We start from the raw sequence: 14,075 nt of genomic DNA, 5'->3' as shown, positions 1-14,075 counted from the left end.
GGAAACTTTTGAATGGAGCGCATCATTGGTGCGCTCCGAAGTGTGCTCCAAAGCTCTCTCCAGCTGCGTGCACCTGCCCCGGCCGCGCACCCGGCCTCGCCCAGCTTCGCTCACCTGTCCCGGGCGTCTGGTGCGGAACCTTAGAGTAAGAAACATCACCGTGCACCTTGGCCAACGTGCGCGACTCGACCGAGCGCGCACTGGCCGAGGTGCACACCGATTTCACCTGGGTGCGCGCGCAGCACCTCGGGCGCACCGGGGTGCGCGCACAACGCCCGGGTTGCACCGTGGCCTGTGTGCTCGGGGCGCCTCGGGTGCGCGCTCGGTGTCGCCCCTGCGCGCGCGGTAGTGCGGGCAGCGCACCCCGGCCCGGCCCGGCCCCGACGAGAACGCAAACGGGCAAAAGGTTTATTCAAATAGCATTGCGACGCCCGGCGAAAAACTAAAAAAGGGTGCAACACCGGGACTTCCCGGGAGGTCACCCATCCCAGTACTGCTCCGGCCCAAGCGCGCTTAACTGCGGAGTTCTGATGGGATCCGGTGCACTAACGCTGGTATGATCGCACCCGTTATGAGCTTGTCGCAGTGTGTACTTAGCAAACCGCGACCCACGTGCGAATCCACCCCGGCCACCCACCCCCGTCGAGGTGCACACCCTCCCTCGCGAAGTGCGCCCCGTTCACCAAGTGTGAGCCCTGCCCGGGTGCGCGCACCTTGCTAGGGCGTCGGGTGTGCACCCGGCCCGGCCTACGTGCGTGCACCTGGAGGGGGCGTCGTGTGCGTGCAGTGTCCCGTCTGCAACGTGGTGCCCACACACCACCTCGGGCGCAACGACCTGCGCTCACATGTGGGCCGAGTGCACCTTGGTGCATGTTCGGGGCGCCTCGGGTGCACGCTCGATCTTGCCCCGGTGCACCAAGGCGCTCGGTTTGCCCCGGGTGCGCACTTGGTGCAAGGTGGGCACCCAAAATAGGGATCAAGCACCAAAACACAAGTTTCGGGATGCAAAATGGGACCCAAGAACCACAAATGCGTTCCAAGACCCATGATGGGTCCACGAGAACAAAAATGTGTTCCGAGACTTAATAAACAAATATTGGGTTTTAGGAGAAGAAACATGCTCTGATGCCCAAAACGAGAATCGACCCCGAAAAGGGCACAGGCCAAAAGTGGGATGCGAGACAAAAAAAAATGGGACCCGAGGACCAAAATTGGGTTCCCAGGTCGAAGACAGGGCAACCGGACAAGAAACGACCTCTAAGGCTCGAAATGAGTCCCGACGACTAAAACTTGACAAGAAGCACCCATCAGGCACCCAACTCGACACCCATGGGATGCCGACCCACCCGGGCTTCCACCTAGCACACCTTGGCACCCACCCACCCTCGCACCCAACCTCGCACCCAACTTAGCACCTTTGAACCCACATTGGCACTCACCCTGACCCTGGCACCTTGGAACCCACATTGGCACTCACCTTGACCCTGGCACCCACCTTTGCACTCACCTTGGGACCCACCCTGGCTCCCACCTCGGCACCCACCCAGACACCCACCTTGGTTCCTTGGCACCCACCTTGGATCCTTGGCACCCACCCCGACACCCACCTTGGCACGCAACTTGGCTACTTGCCACCCACCTTGGCTCCTTGACGCCCACCCCGACAACCACCCCGTGACCTACCCTGGCTAGGGTTGGTGCACACCCACCCTGGTGCCCACCTTGGCACCCACCCTATGACCCACCTTGGCACGCACCTTAGTACCCACCCCGTTACCCACCCTAGGACCCACCCCGTGACCCACCTTGGCCAGGGTGGGTGCCTTGGTGCGCACAACTTGCCTGGGCTGCACACCAGGGCGGGCTCAAGATGGCACCCGCGTTCCGTTTTTTTCACTATCTTTCAAAACGGAAATTTTAAAATCTCATTTTTTTCTTTTTTTTGCCTTTTCTGGAAATTAGTGAAGGCAGCGCATCAAAGGTGCGCAATGCTGGTGCGAACCCGGGAGCGCTCCGATGTGTGCTCCAAGGTGCGGCGTGCACGAAGTCCGAGCCCGGTTTGCCCCGGGTGCGCACCTCGCGTGCACCTTCGCCGGGGTGAGCACCTTGGCTGGGTTGCGCGCCCTGGTGCGCACCAAGGAGCGCTCTGAAGTGTGCTCCAAGGTGCGGCGTGCACGAAGTCGGAGCCCGGTTTGCCCCGGGTGTGCACCTCGGGTGCGCACCTCGCGTGCACCTTCGCTGCGGTGGGCACCTTGGCTGGGTTGCGCGCCTTGGTGGGCACCATGCAGTGCACGAAGTCGGAGCCCGGTTTGCCCCGGGCGCGCACCTCCGCCAGGGTGGGCACCTTGGTGCGCACAACTTGCCTGGGCTGCGCACCAAGAAGGGCTCAAGATGGCACCCGCGTTCCGTTTTTTTCACTATCTTTCAGAACGGAAATTTTAAAATATCGTTTTTTTTTGCCTTTTCTGGAAATTAGTGAAGGCAGCGCATCAAAGGTGCGCAACGCTGGTGCGAACCTGGGAGCGCTCCGATGTGTGCTCCAAGGTGCGGCGTGCACGAAGTCGGAGCCCGGTTTGCCCCGGGTGCGCCCTGGTGGGCACCATGGTGCGCACCAAGGAGCGCTCCGAAGTGTGCTCCAAGGTGCGGCCTGCACGAAGTCGGAGCCCGGTTTGCCCCGGGTGTGCACCTCGGGTGGGCACCTTGGTGCGCATGCCTTGCCTGGGCTGCGCACCAGGGCGGGCTCAAGATGGCACCCGCGTTCCGTTTTTTTCACTATCTTTCAAAACGGAAATTTTAAAATCTCATTTTTTTTTGCCTTTTCTGGAAATTAGTGAAGGCAGCGCATCAAAGGTGCGCACCTCGCTGCCCACCACGGTGCGCAACGCCGGTGGGCACCCGGGAGTGCTTCGAAGTGTGCTCCAAGGTGCTGCGTGCACGTTGTCGGAGCCCGGTTTGCCCCGGGTGCGCACCTCGCGTGCACCTTCGTCGGGGTGGGCACCTTGGCTTGGTTTGCCCCGGCTGCGCTCCGAAGCGGGGTTATTGGAGCGCCGCCTCTTTTTTTGTCGGAGCGTTTGGTGGGGTTTCTCGCATTGGCTCTTCCGAGGCCCGGTTGCCACCCTGGCGCGCACGAAGTCGGAAGTAGGGTTAATTGCCCGGGTGCGCACCTTTGCCAGGGTGGGCACCTTACCTGGGCTGCGCACCAGGGCGGGCTCAAGATGGCACGCGCGTTCCGTTTTTTTCACTATCTTTCAAAACGGAAATTTTAAAATCTCCTTTTTTTTTTGCCTTTTCTGGAAATTAGTGAAGGCAGCGCATCAAAGGTGCGCACCTCGCTGCCCACCTTGGTGTGCTCTGAGGTGCGCACCCGGGAGCGCTACGAAGTGTGCTCCAAGGTGCGGCGTGCACGTTGTCGGAGCCCGGTTTGCCCCGGGTGCGCACCTCGCCTGCACCTTGGCCGGGGTGGGCACCTTGGCTGGGTTTGCCCAGGGTGCGCTCCGAAGCGGGGTTACTGGAGCGCCCCCTCTTTTTTTGTCAGAGCGTTTGGTGGGGTTTCTCGCATTGGCTCTTCCCAGGCCCGGTTGTTGGGTGCGCTCCCACCCTGGCGCGCGCGAAGTTGGAAGTTGGGTTAATTGCCCGGGCGCGCACCTTCGCCAGGGTGGGCACCTTGGTGCGCACACCTTGGCTGGGCTGCGCACCAGGGCGGGCTCAAGATGGCACCAGCATTCCCTTTTTCTCACTATCTTTCAAAACGGAAATTTTAAAATCTCGTTTTTTTTTTGCCTTTTATGGAAATTAGTGAAGGCATCGCATCAAAGGTGCGCACCTCGCTGCCCACCTTGGTGTGCTCCGAGGTGCCCACCACGGTGCGCAACGCCGGTGCGAACCCGGGAGCGCCCCGATGTGTGCTCCAAGGTGCGGCGTGCACGAAGTCGGACCCCGGTTTGCCCCGGGTGCGCACCTCGCGTGCACCTTGGTGCGCACACCTTGGCTGGGTTGCGCGGCCTGGTGGGCACCATGGTGCGCACCAAGGAGCGCTCCGAAGTGTGCTCCAAGGTGCGGCGTGCACGAAGTCGGAGCCCGGTTTGCCCCGGGTACGCACCTCGCGTGCACCTTCGCCGGGGTGGGCACCTCGGCTGGGTTGCGCGCCCTGGTGCGCACCAAGGAGCGCTCCGAAGTGTGCTCCAAGGTGCGGCGTGCACGAAGTCGGAGCCCGGTTTGCCCCGGGTGCGCACCTTCGCCGCGGTGCGCACCATGGCGTGCACGAAGTCGGAGCCCGGTTTGCCCCGGGTGCGCACCTCGCGTGCACCTTCGGCGGGGTTGCGCGCCCTGGTGGGCACCATGGTGCGCACCAAGGAGCGCTCCGAAGTGTGCTCCAAGGTGCGGCGTGCACGAAGTCGGAGACCGGTTTGCCCCGGGTGCGCACCTCGCGTGCACCTTCGGCGGGGTTGCGCGCCCTGGTGGGCACCATGGTGCGCACCAAGGAGCGCTCCGAAGTGTGCTCCAAGGTGCGGCGTGCACGAAGTCGGAGCCCGGTTTGCCCCGGGTGCGCACCTCGCGTGCACCTTCGCCGCGGTGGGCACCATGGCGTGCACGAAGTCGGAGCCCGGTTTGCCCCGGGTGCGCACCTCGCGTGCACCTTCGCCGGGGTGGGCACCTCGGCTGGGTTGCGCGCCCTGGTGCGCACCAAGGAGCGCTCCGAAGTGTGCTCCAAGGTGCGGCGTGCACGAAGTCGGAGCCCGGTTTGCCCCGGGTGCGCACCTCGCGTGCACCTTCGCCAGGGTGGGCACCTCGGTGCGCACACCTTCTCAATGTTTTCTTGCCTTTTCTGGAAATTGGTGAAGGCAGCGCATCAAAGGTGCGCACCTCGGTGTGCTCCGAGGTGCGAACCCGAGAGCGCTCCGAGGTGCCCACGAAGTCGAAAGTCGGGTTAATTGCATTGTTTTCCCCGGGTGCGCTCCGAGGTGCGCAACATCGGTGCGCACCAAGGAGGGCTCCGAAGTGTGCTCCAAGGTGCGCACGATGGCGTGCACCTCTGGTGCGCACGATTCGGAGCTCGGTTTGCCCGGGGTGCGCACACCTTGGCTGGGTTGCGCACCTTTTGTGCGCTCCAAGGTGCGCACGAAGTCGGAGCTCGGTTTGCCCCGGGTGCGCACCTTGATGCGCACGCCTTGGCTGGGCTGCGCACCTTGGTGGGCGCCATGGTGCGCACCTTTCGTGCGCTCCAAGGTGCGCACGAAGTCGGAGCTCGGTTTGCCCCGGGTGCGCACCTTGGTGGGCGCCATGGTGCACTCCGAGGTGCCCAAGATTGGTGCGCACCAAGGAGCGCTCCGAAGTGCGCTCCAAGGTGCGCAGGTGTGCGCGAAGTCGAAAGTTGGGTTAATTGTCCGGTTTGCCTCGGGTGCGCACCTTGCGTGCACCTTCGCCAGGGTGGGCGCCTTGGTGCGCACACCTTGGCTGGGCTGCGCACCCGGGCGCGCACACCTTGGCACCCGCGTTTCCTTCATTTTAAATTTTTTTTTTTTACAATCTCTCAAGTGGGAAATTCTATAATCTCAACTTTTTTTGCCTTTTCAGGAAACTTTTGAATGGAGCGCATCATTGGTGCGCTCCGAAGTGTGCTCCAAAGCTCTCTCCAGCTGCGTGCACCTGCCCCGGCCGCGCACCCGGCCCCGCCCAGCTTCGCTCACCTGTCCCGGGCGTCTGGTGCGGAACCTTAGAGTAAGAAACATCACCGTGCACCTTGGCCAACGTGCGCGACTCGACCGAGCGCGCACTGGCCGAGGTGCACACCGATTTCACCTGGGTGTGCGCACAGCACCTCGGGCGCACCGGGGTGCGCGCACAACGCCCGGGTTGCACCGTGGCCTGTGTGCTCGGGGCGCCTCGGGTGCGCGCTCGGTGTCGCCCCCGCGCGCGCGGTAGTGCGGGCAGCGCACCCCGGCCCGGCCCGGCCCCGACGAGAACGCAAACGGGCAAAAGGTTTATTCAAATAGCATTGCGACGCCCGGCGAAAAACTAAAAAAGGGTGCAACATCGGGACTTCCCGGGAGGTCACCCATCCCAGTACTACTCCGGCCCAAGCGCGCTTAACTGCGGAGTTCTGATGGGATCCGGTGCACTAACGCTGGTATGATCGCACCCGTTATGAGCTTGTCGCAGTGTGTACTTAGCAAACCGCGACCCACGTGCGAATCCACCCCGGCCACCCACCCCCGTCGAGGTGCACACCCTCCCTCGCGAAGTGCGCCCCGTTCGCCAAGTGTGAGCCCTGCCCGGGTGCGCGCACCTTGCTAGGGCGTCGGGTGTGCACCCGGCCCGGCCTACGTGCGTGCACCTGGAGGGGGCGTCGTGTGCGTGCAGTGTCCCGTCTGCAACGCGGTGCCCACACACCACCTCGGGCGCAACGACCTGCGCTCACATGTGGGCCGAGTGCACCTTGGTGCATGTTCGGGGCGCCTCGGGTGCACGCTCGATCTTGCCCCGGTGCACCAAGGCGCTCGGTTTGCCCTGGGTGCGCACTTGGTGCAAGGTGGGCACCCAAAATAGGGATCAAGCACCAAAACACAAGTTTCGGGATGCAAAATGGGACCCAAGGACCACAAATGCGTTCCAAGACCCATGATGGGTCCACGAGAACAAAAATGTGTTCCGAGACTTAATAAACAAATATTGGGTTTTAGGAGAAGAAACATGCTCTGATGCCCAAAACGAGAATCGACCCCGAAAAGGCCACAGGCCAAAAGTGGGATGCGAGACAAAAAAAAATGGGACCCGAGGACCAAAATTGGGTTCCCAGGTCGAAGACAGGGCAACCGGACAAGAAACGACCTCTAAGGCTCGAAATGAGTCCCGACGACTAAAACTTGACAAGAAGCACCCATCAGGCACCCAACTCGACACCCATGGGATGCCGACCCACCCGGGCTTCCACCTAGCACACCTTGGCACCCACCCACCCTCGCACCCAACCTCGCACCCAACTTAGCACCTTTGAACCCACATTGGCACTCACCCTGACCCTGGCACCTTGGAACCCACATTGGCACTCACCTTGACCCTGGCACCCACCTTTGCACTCACCTTGGGACCCACCCTGGCTCCCACCTCGGCACCCACCCAGACACCCACCTTGGTTCCTTGGCACCCACCTTGGATCCTTGGCACCCACCCCGACACCCACCTTGGCACGCAACTTGGCTACTTGCCACCCACCTTGGCTCCTTGACGCCCACCCCGACAACCACCCCGTGACCTACCCTGGCTAGGGTTGGTGCACACCCACCCTGGTGCCCACCTTGGCACCCACCCTATGACCCACCTTGGCACGCACCTTAGTACCCACCCCGTTACCCACCCTAGGACCCACCCCGTGACCCACCTTGGCCAGGGTGGGTGCCTTGGTGCGCACAACTTGCCTGGGCTGCACACCAGGGCGGGCTCAAGATGGCACCCGCGTTCCGTTTTTTTCACTATCTTTCAAAACGGAAATTTTAAAATCTCATTTTTTTCTTTTTTTTGCCTTTTCTGGAAATTAGTGAAGGCAGCGCATCAAAGGTGCGCAATGCTGGTGCGAACCCGGGAGCGCTCCGATGTGTGCTCCAAGGTGCGGCGTGCACGAAGTCCGAGCCCGGTTTGCCCCGGGTGCGCACCTCGCGTGCACCTTCGCCGGGGTGAGCACCTTGGCTGGGTTGCGCGCCCTGGTGCGCACCAAGGAGCGCTCTGAAGTGTGCTCCAAGGTGCGGCGTGCACGAAGTCGGAGCCCGGTTTGCCCCAGGTGTGCACCTCGGGTGCGCACCTCGCGTGCACCTTCGCTACGGTGGGCACCTTGGCTGGGTTGCGCGCCTTGGTGGGCACCATGCAGTGCACGAAGTCGGAGCCCGGTTTGCCCCGGGCGCGCACCTCCGCCAGGGTGGGCACCTTGGTGCGCACAACTTGCCTGGGCTGCGCACCAGGAAGGGCTCAAGATGGCACCCGCGTTCCGTTTTTTTCACTATCTTTCAGAACGGAAATTTTAAAATATCGTTTTTTTTTGCCTTTTCTGGAAATTAGTGAAGGCAGCGCATCAAAGGTGCGCAACGCCGGTGCGAACCTGGGAGCGCTCCGATGTGTGCTCCAAGGTGCGGCGTGCACGAAGTCGGAGCCCGGTTTGCCCCGGGTGCGCCCTGGTGGGCACCATGGTGCGCACCAAGGAGCGCTCCGAAGTGTGCTCCAAGGTGCGGCCTGCACGAAGTCGGAGCCCGGTTTGCCCCGGGTGTGCACCTCGGGTGGGCACCTTGGTGCGCATGCCTTGCGTGGGCTGCGCACCAGGGCGGGCTCAAGATGGAACCGCGTTCCTTTTTTTTCACTATCTTTCAAAACGGAAATTTTAAAATCTCATTTTTTTTTGCCTTTTTCTGGAAATTAGTGAAGGCAGCGCATCAAAGGTGCGCACCTCGCTGCCCACCACGGTGCGCAACGCCGGTGGGCACCCGGGAGTGCTTCGAAGTGTGCTCCAAGGTGCTGCGTGCACGTTGTCGGAGCCCGGTTTGCCCCGGGTGCGCACCTCGCGTGCACCTTCGTCGGGGTGGGCACCTTGGCTGGGTTTGCCCCGGCTGCGCTCCGAAGCGGGGTTATTGGAGCGCCGCCTCTTTTTTTGTCGGAGCGTTTGGTGGGGTTTCTCGCATTGGCTCTTCCGAGGCCCGGTTGCCACCCTGGCGCGCACGAAGTCGGAAGTAGGGTTAATTGCCCGGGTGCGCACCTTTGCCAGGGTGGGCACCTTACCTGGGCTGCGCACCAGGGCGGGCTCAAGATGGCACGCGCGTTCCGTTTTTTTCACTATCTTTCAAAACGGAAATTTTAAAATCTCCTTTTTTTTTTGCCTTTTCTGGAAATTAGTGAAGGCAGCGCATCAAAGGTGCGCACCTCGCTGCCCACCTTGGTGTGCTCTGAGGTGCGCACCCGGGAGCGCTACGAAGTGTGCTCCAAGGTGCGGCGTGCACGTTGTCGGAGCCCGGTTTGCCCCGGGTGCGCACCTCGCCTGCACCTTGGCCGGGGTGGGCACCTTGGCTGGGTTTGCCCAGGGTGCGCTCCGAAGCGGGGTTACTGGAGCGCCCCCTCTTTTTTTGTCAGAGCGTTTGGTGGGGTTTCTCGCATTGGCTCTTCCCAGGCCCGGTTGTTGGGTGCGCTCCCACCCTGGCGCGCGCGAAGTTGGAAGTTGGGTTAATTGCCCGGGCGCGCACCTTCGCCAGGGTGGGCACCTTGGTGCGCACACCTTGGCTGGGCTGCGCACCAGGGCGGGCTCAAGATGGCACCAGCATTCCCTTTTTCTCACTATCTTTCAAAACGGAAATTTTAAAATCTCGTTTTTTTTTTGCCTTTTATGGAAATTAGTGAAGGCATCGCATCAAAGGTGCGCACCTCGCTGCCCACCTTGGTGTGCTCCGAGGTGCCCACCACGGTGCGCAACGCCGGTGCGAACCCGGGAGCGCCCCGATGTGTGCTCCAAGGTGCGGCGTGCACGAAGTCGGACCCCGGTTTGCCCCGGGTGCGCACCTCGCGTGCACCTTGGTGCGCACACCTTGGCTGGGTTGCGCGGCCTGGTGGGCACCATGGTGCGCACCAAGGAGCGCTCCGAAGTGTGCTCCAAGGTGCGGCGTGCACGAAGTCGGAGCCCGGTTTGCCCCGGGTACGCACCTCGCGTGCACCTTCGCCGGGGTGGGCACCTCGGCTGGGTTGCGCGCCCTGGTGCGCACCAAGGAGCGCTCCGAAGTGTGCTCCAAGGTGCGGCGTGCACGAAGTCGGAGCCCGGTTTGCCCCGGGTGCGCACCTTCGCCGCGGTGCGCACCATGGCGTGCACGAAGTCGGAGCCCGGTTTGCCCCGGGTGCGCACCTCGCGTGCACCTTCGGCGGGGTTGCGCGCCCTGGTGGGCACCATGGTGCGCACCAAGGAGCGCTCCGAAGTGTGCTCCAAGGTGCGGCGTGCACGAAGTCGGAGACCGGTTTGCCCCGGGTGCGCACCTCGCGTGCACCTTCGGCGGGGTTGCGCGCCCTGGTGGGCACCATGGTGCGCACCAAGGAGCGCTCCGAAGTGTGCTCCAAGGTGCGGCGTGCACGAAGTCGGAGCCCGGTTTGCCCCGGGTGCGCACCTCGCGTGCACCTTCGCCGCGGTGGGCACCATGGCGTGCACGAAGTCGGAGCCCGGTTTGCCCCGGGTGCGCACCTCGCGTGCACCTTCGCCGGGGTGGGCACCTCGGCTGGGTTGCGCGCCCTGGTGCGCACCAAGGAGCGCTCCGAAGTGTGCTCCAAGGTGCGGCGTGCACGAAGTCGGAGCCCGGTTTGCCCCGGGTGCGCACCTCGCGTGCACCTTCGCCAGGGTGGGCACCTCGGTGCGCACACCTTCTCAATGTTTTCTTGCCTTTTCTGGAAATTGGTGAAGGCAGCGCATCAAAGGTGCGCACCTCGGTGTGCTCCGAGGTGCGAACCCGAGAGCGCTCCGAGGTGCCCACGAAGTCGAAAGTCGGGTTAATTGCATTGTTTTCCCCGGGTGCGCTCCGAGGTGCGCAACATCGGTGCGCACCAAGGAGGGCTCCGAAGTGTGCTCCAAGGTGCGCACGATGGCGTGCACCTCTGGTGCGCACGATTCGGAGCTCGGTTTGCCCGGGGTGCGCACACCTTGGCTGGGTTGCGCACCTTTTGTGCGCTCCAAGGTGCGCACGAAGTCGGAGCTCGGTTTGCCCCGGGTGCGCACCTTGATGCGCACGCCTTGGCTGGGCTGCGCACCTTGGTGGGCGCCATGGTGCGCACCTTTCGTGCGCTCCAAGGTGCGCACGAAGTCGGAGCTCGGTTTGCCCCGGGTGCGCACCTTGGTGGGCGCCATGGTGCACTCCGAGGTGCCCAAGATTGGTGCGCACCAAGGAGCGCTCCGAAGTGCGCTCCAAGGTGCGCAGGTGCGCGCGAAGTCGAAAGTTGGGTTAATTGTCCGGTTTGCCTCGGGTGCGCACCTTGCGTGCACCTTCGCCAGGGTGGGCGCCTTGGTGCGCACACCTTGGCTGGGCTGCGCACCCGGGCGCGCACACCTTGGCACCCGCGTTTCCTTCATTTTAAATTTTTTTTTTTTACAATCTCTCAAGTGGGAAATTCTATAATCTCAACTTTTTTTGCCTTTTCAGGAAACTTTTGAATGGAGCGCATCATTGGTGCGCTCCGAAGTGTGCTCCAAAGCTCTCTCCAGCTGCGTGCACCTGCCCCGGCCGCGCACCCGGCCCCGCCCAGCTTCGCTCACCTGTCCCGGGCGTCTGGTGCGGAACCTTAGAGTAAGAAACATCACCGTGCACCTTGGCCAACGTGCGCGACTCGACCGAGCGCGCACTGGCCGAGGTGCACACCGATTTCACCTGGGTGCGCGCGCAGCACCTCGGGCGCACCGGGGTGCACGCACAACGCCCGGGTTGCACCGTGGCCTGTGTGCTCGGGGCGCCTCGGGTGCGCGCTCGGTGTCGCCCCCGCGCGCGCGGTAGTGCGGGCAGCGCACCCCGGCCCGGCCCGGCCCCGACGAGAACGCAAACGGGCAAAAGGTTTATTCAAATAGCATTGCGACGCCCGGCGAAAAACTAAAAAAGGGTGCAACACCGGGACTTCCCGGGAGGTCACCCATCCCAGTACTACTCCGGCCCAAGCGCGCTTAACTGCGGAGTTCTGATGGGATCCGGTGCACTAACGCTGGTATGATCGCACCCGTTATGAGCTTGTCGCAGTGTGTACTTAGCAAACCGCGACCCACGTGCGAATCCACCCCGGCCACCCACCCCCGTCGAGGTGCACACCCTCCCTCGCGAAGTGCGCCCCGTTCGCCAAGTGTGAGCCCTGCCCGGGTGCGCGCACCTTGCTAGGGCGTCGGGTGTGCACCCGGCCCGGCCTACGTGCGTGCACCTGGAGGGGGCGTCGTGTGCGTGCAGTGTCCCGTCTGCAACGCGGTGCCCACACACCACCTCGGGCGCAACGACCTGCGCTCACATGTGGGCCGAGTGCACCTTGGTGCATGTTCGGGGCGCCTCGGGTGCACGCTCGATCTTGCCCCGGTGCACCAAGGCGCTCGGTTTGCCCCGGGTGCGCACTTGGTGCAAGGTGGGCACCCAAAATAGGGATCAAGCACCAAAACACAAGTTTCGGGATGCAAAATGGGACCCAAGGACCACAAATGCGTTCCAAGACCCATGATGGGTCCACGAGAACAAAAATGTGTTCCGAGACTTAATAAACAAATATTGGGTTTTAGGAGAAGAAACATGCTCTGATGCCCAAAACGAGAATCGACCCCGAAAAGGCCACAGGCCAAAAGTGGGATGCGAGACAAAAAAAAATGGGACCCGAGGACCAAAATTGGGTTCCCAGGTCGAAGACAGGGCAACCGGACAAGAAACGACCTCTAAGGCTCGAAATGAGTCCCGACGACTAAAACTTGACAAGAAGCACCCATCAGGCACCCAACTCGACACCCATGGGATGCCGACCCACCCGGGCTTCCACCTAGCACACCTTGGCACCCACCCACCCTCGCACCCAACTTAGCACCTTTGAACCCACATTGGCACTCACCCTGACCCTGGCACCTTGGAACCCACATTGGCACTCACCTTGACCCTGGCACCCACCTTTGCACTCACCTTGGGACCCACCCTGGCTCCCACCTCGGCACCCACCCAGACACCCACCTTGGTTCCTTGGCACCCACCTTGGATCCTTGGCACCCACCCCGACACCCACCTTGGCACGCAACTTGGCTACTTGCCACCCACCTTGGCTCCTTGACGCCCACCCCGACAACCACCCCGTGACCTACCCTGGCTAGGGTTGGTGCACACCCACCCTGGTGCCCACCTTGGCACCCACCCTATGACCCACCTTGGCACGCACCTTAGTACCCACCCCGTTACCCACCCTAGGACCCACCCCGTGACCCACCTTGGCCAGGGTGGGTGCACCCACCCTGGTGCCCACCTTGGCACCCACCGATCCTAGCACCCAGCCTGTGACCGGGCTTGGAACCCAACCTTGCACCCGCACCCGTCTTGGCCAGTGTGGGTGCGCACCCATCCTGGCACCCACGTTGTGACACACCCTTTAACCCACGCACCCTAGCACCCACGTTGGCACCCACCTTGGAACCCAACCTAGCAACTTGGCACCCACCCCGTGACCCACCTTGGCATCCACCATAGCAGTCGCCGACTTGGCACCCACCTCGGCACCCACCTTGACACTTGTGGACCCACCTTGCCACTCACCCTAGCATCGACCCATCCTAGCACCCACCCTGGCACCTTTGCACCCTAGCACTCACCCATCCTAGCACCTAACCTGTGACCCACCTTGACACTCACCCTCGCACCCACCTTGGAACCCAACCTAGCACCCACCCACCCTGACACCAACCCTAGCACCTACCCACCCTTGCACCCACCCTGTGACCCATCTTGGCACCCACCCATCCTACCACTCAACCTATCACCCACCTTCTCACCCACCTTGGCATCCACCTTAGCACCCACCCACACTGGCACCTTGGATCCCACCTCGGGCAAGGTGGGTGCACACCCACCCTGGCACCCAATTTAGAACCCACCGAGCATGTTACCCACCTTGGCACCCACATTGCAGCCCACCCTAGTACCCACCCTATGACCCACATTGGCATCCACACCCTAGCACCCAGGCACCTCGACACCCGCCTTGACACCCACCCTAGCACTGAACCTGTGACCCACCTTGGAACTCACCCTAGAACCCACCCACCCTGTGAACCACCTTGGCATCCACCTTAGCACCCACCCACCTTGGCACCCACTCTAGCACTCACCCATCCTAACACCCAACTTGTTACCCACCTTGGCACCCGCCCTCGCGTCCACCTTGAAACCCACCCTAGCACCCACCCACGCAGGAGCCCACCTTGGCACCCAACCTAACACCCACGCATCCTGGCACCCAACTTGTGACCCACCTTGGAACCCACCCTAGTACCCACCTTTGAACCCACTATATCACCAACCCACCTTGGCACCCACCCTATGACCCTCTTTGGAATCCACCCTAGCACG

At 62.5% G+C, this 14,075-nt stretch overlaps 3 non-coding genes across 3 annotated transcripts; all 3 read right to left on the bottom strand.

The window, feature by feature from the left end:
* Nucleotides 1-449: 449 nt before the first annotated feature.
* Nucleotides 450-568, bottom strand: LOC131861571 (5S ribosomal RNA). The gene has a single exon (XR_009360643.1). It is a non-coding gene; the product is annotated as a 5S ribosomal RNA (ribosomal RNA).
* Nucleotides 569-6,022: 5,454 nt separating this feature from the next.
* On the bottom strand, nt 6,023-6,141 carry LOC131861377 (5S ribosomal RNA). The gene has a single exon (XR_009360451.1). It is a non-coding gene; the product is annotated as a 5S ribosomal RNA (ribosomal RNA).
* Nucleotides 6,142-11,595: 5,454 nt separating this feature from the next.
* Nucleotides 11,596-11,714, bottom strand: LOC131861365 (5S ribosomal RNA). The gene has a single exon (XR_009360439.1). It is a non-coding gene; the product is annotated as a 5S ribosomal RNA (ribosomal RNA).
* Nucleotides 11,715-14,075: the final 2,361 nt, after the last annotated feature.

The sequence above is a fragment of the Cryptomeria japonica genome, unplaced genomic scaffold (assembly GCF_030272615.1).
Source record: "Cryptomeria japonica unplaced genomic scaffold, Sugi_1.0 HiC_scaffold_26, whole genome shotgun sequence".
NCBI lineage: Eukaryota > Viridiplantae > Streptophyta > Pinopsida > Cupressales > Cupressaceae > Cryptomeria > Cryptomeria japonica.
This window is presented reverse-complemented; position numbering and strand designations above follow the sequence as displayed.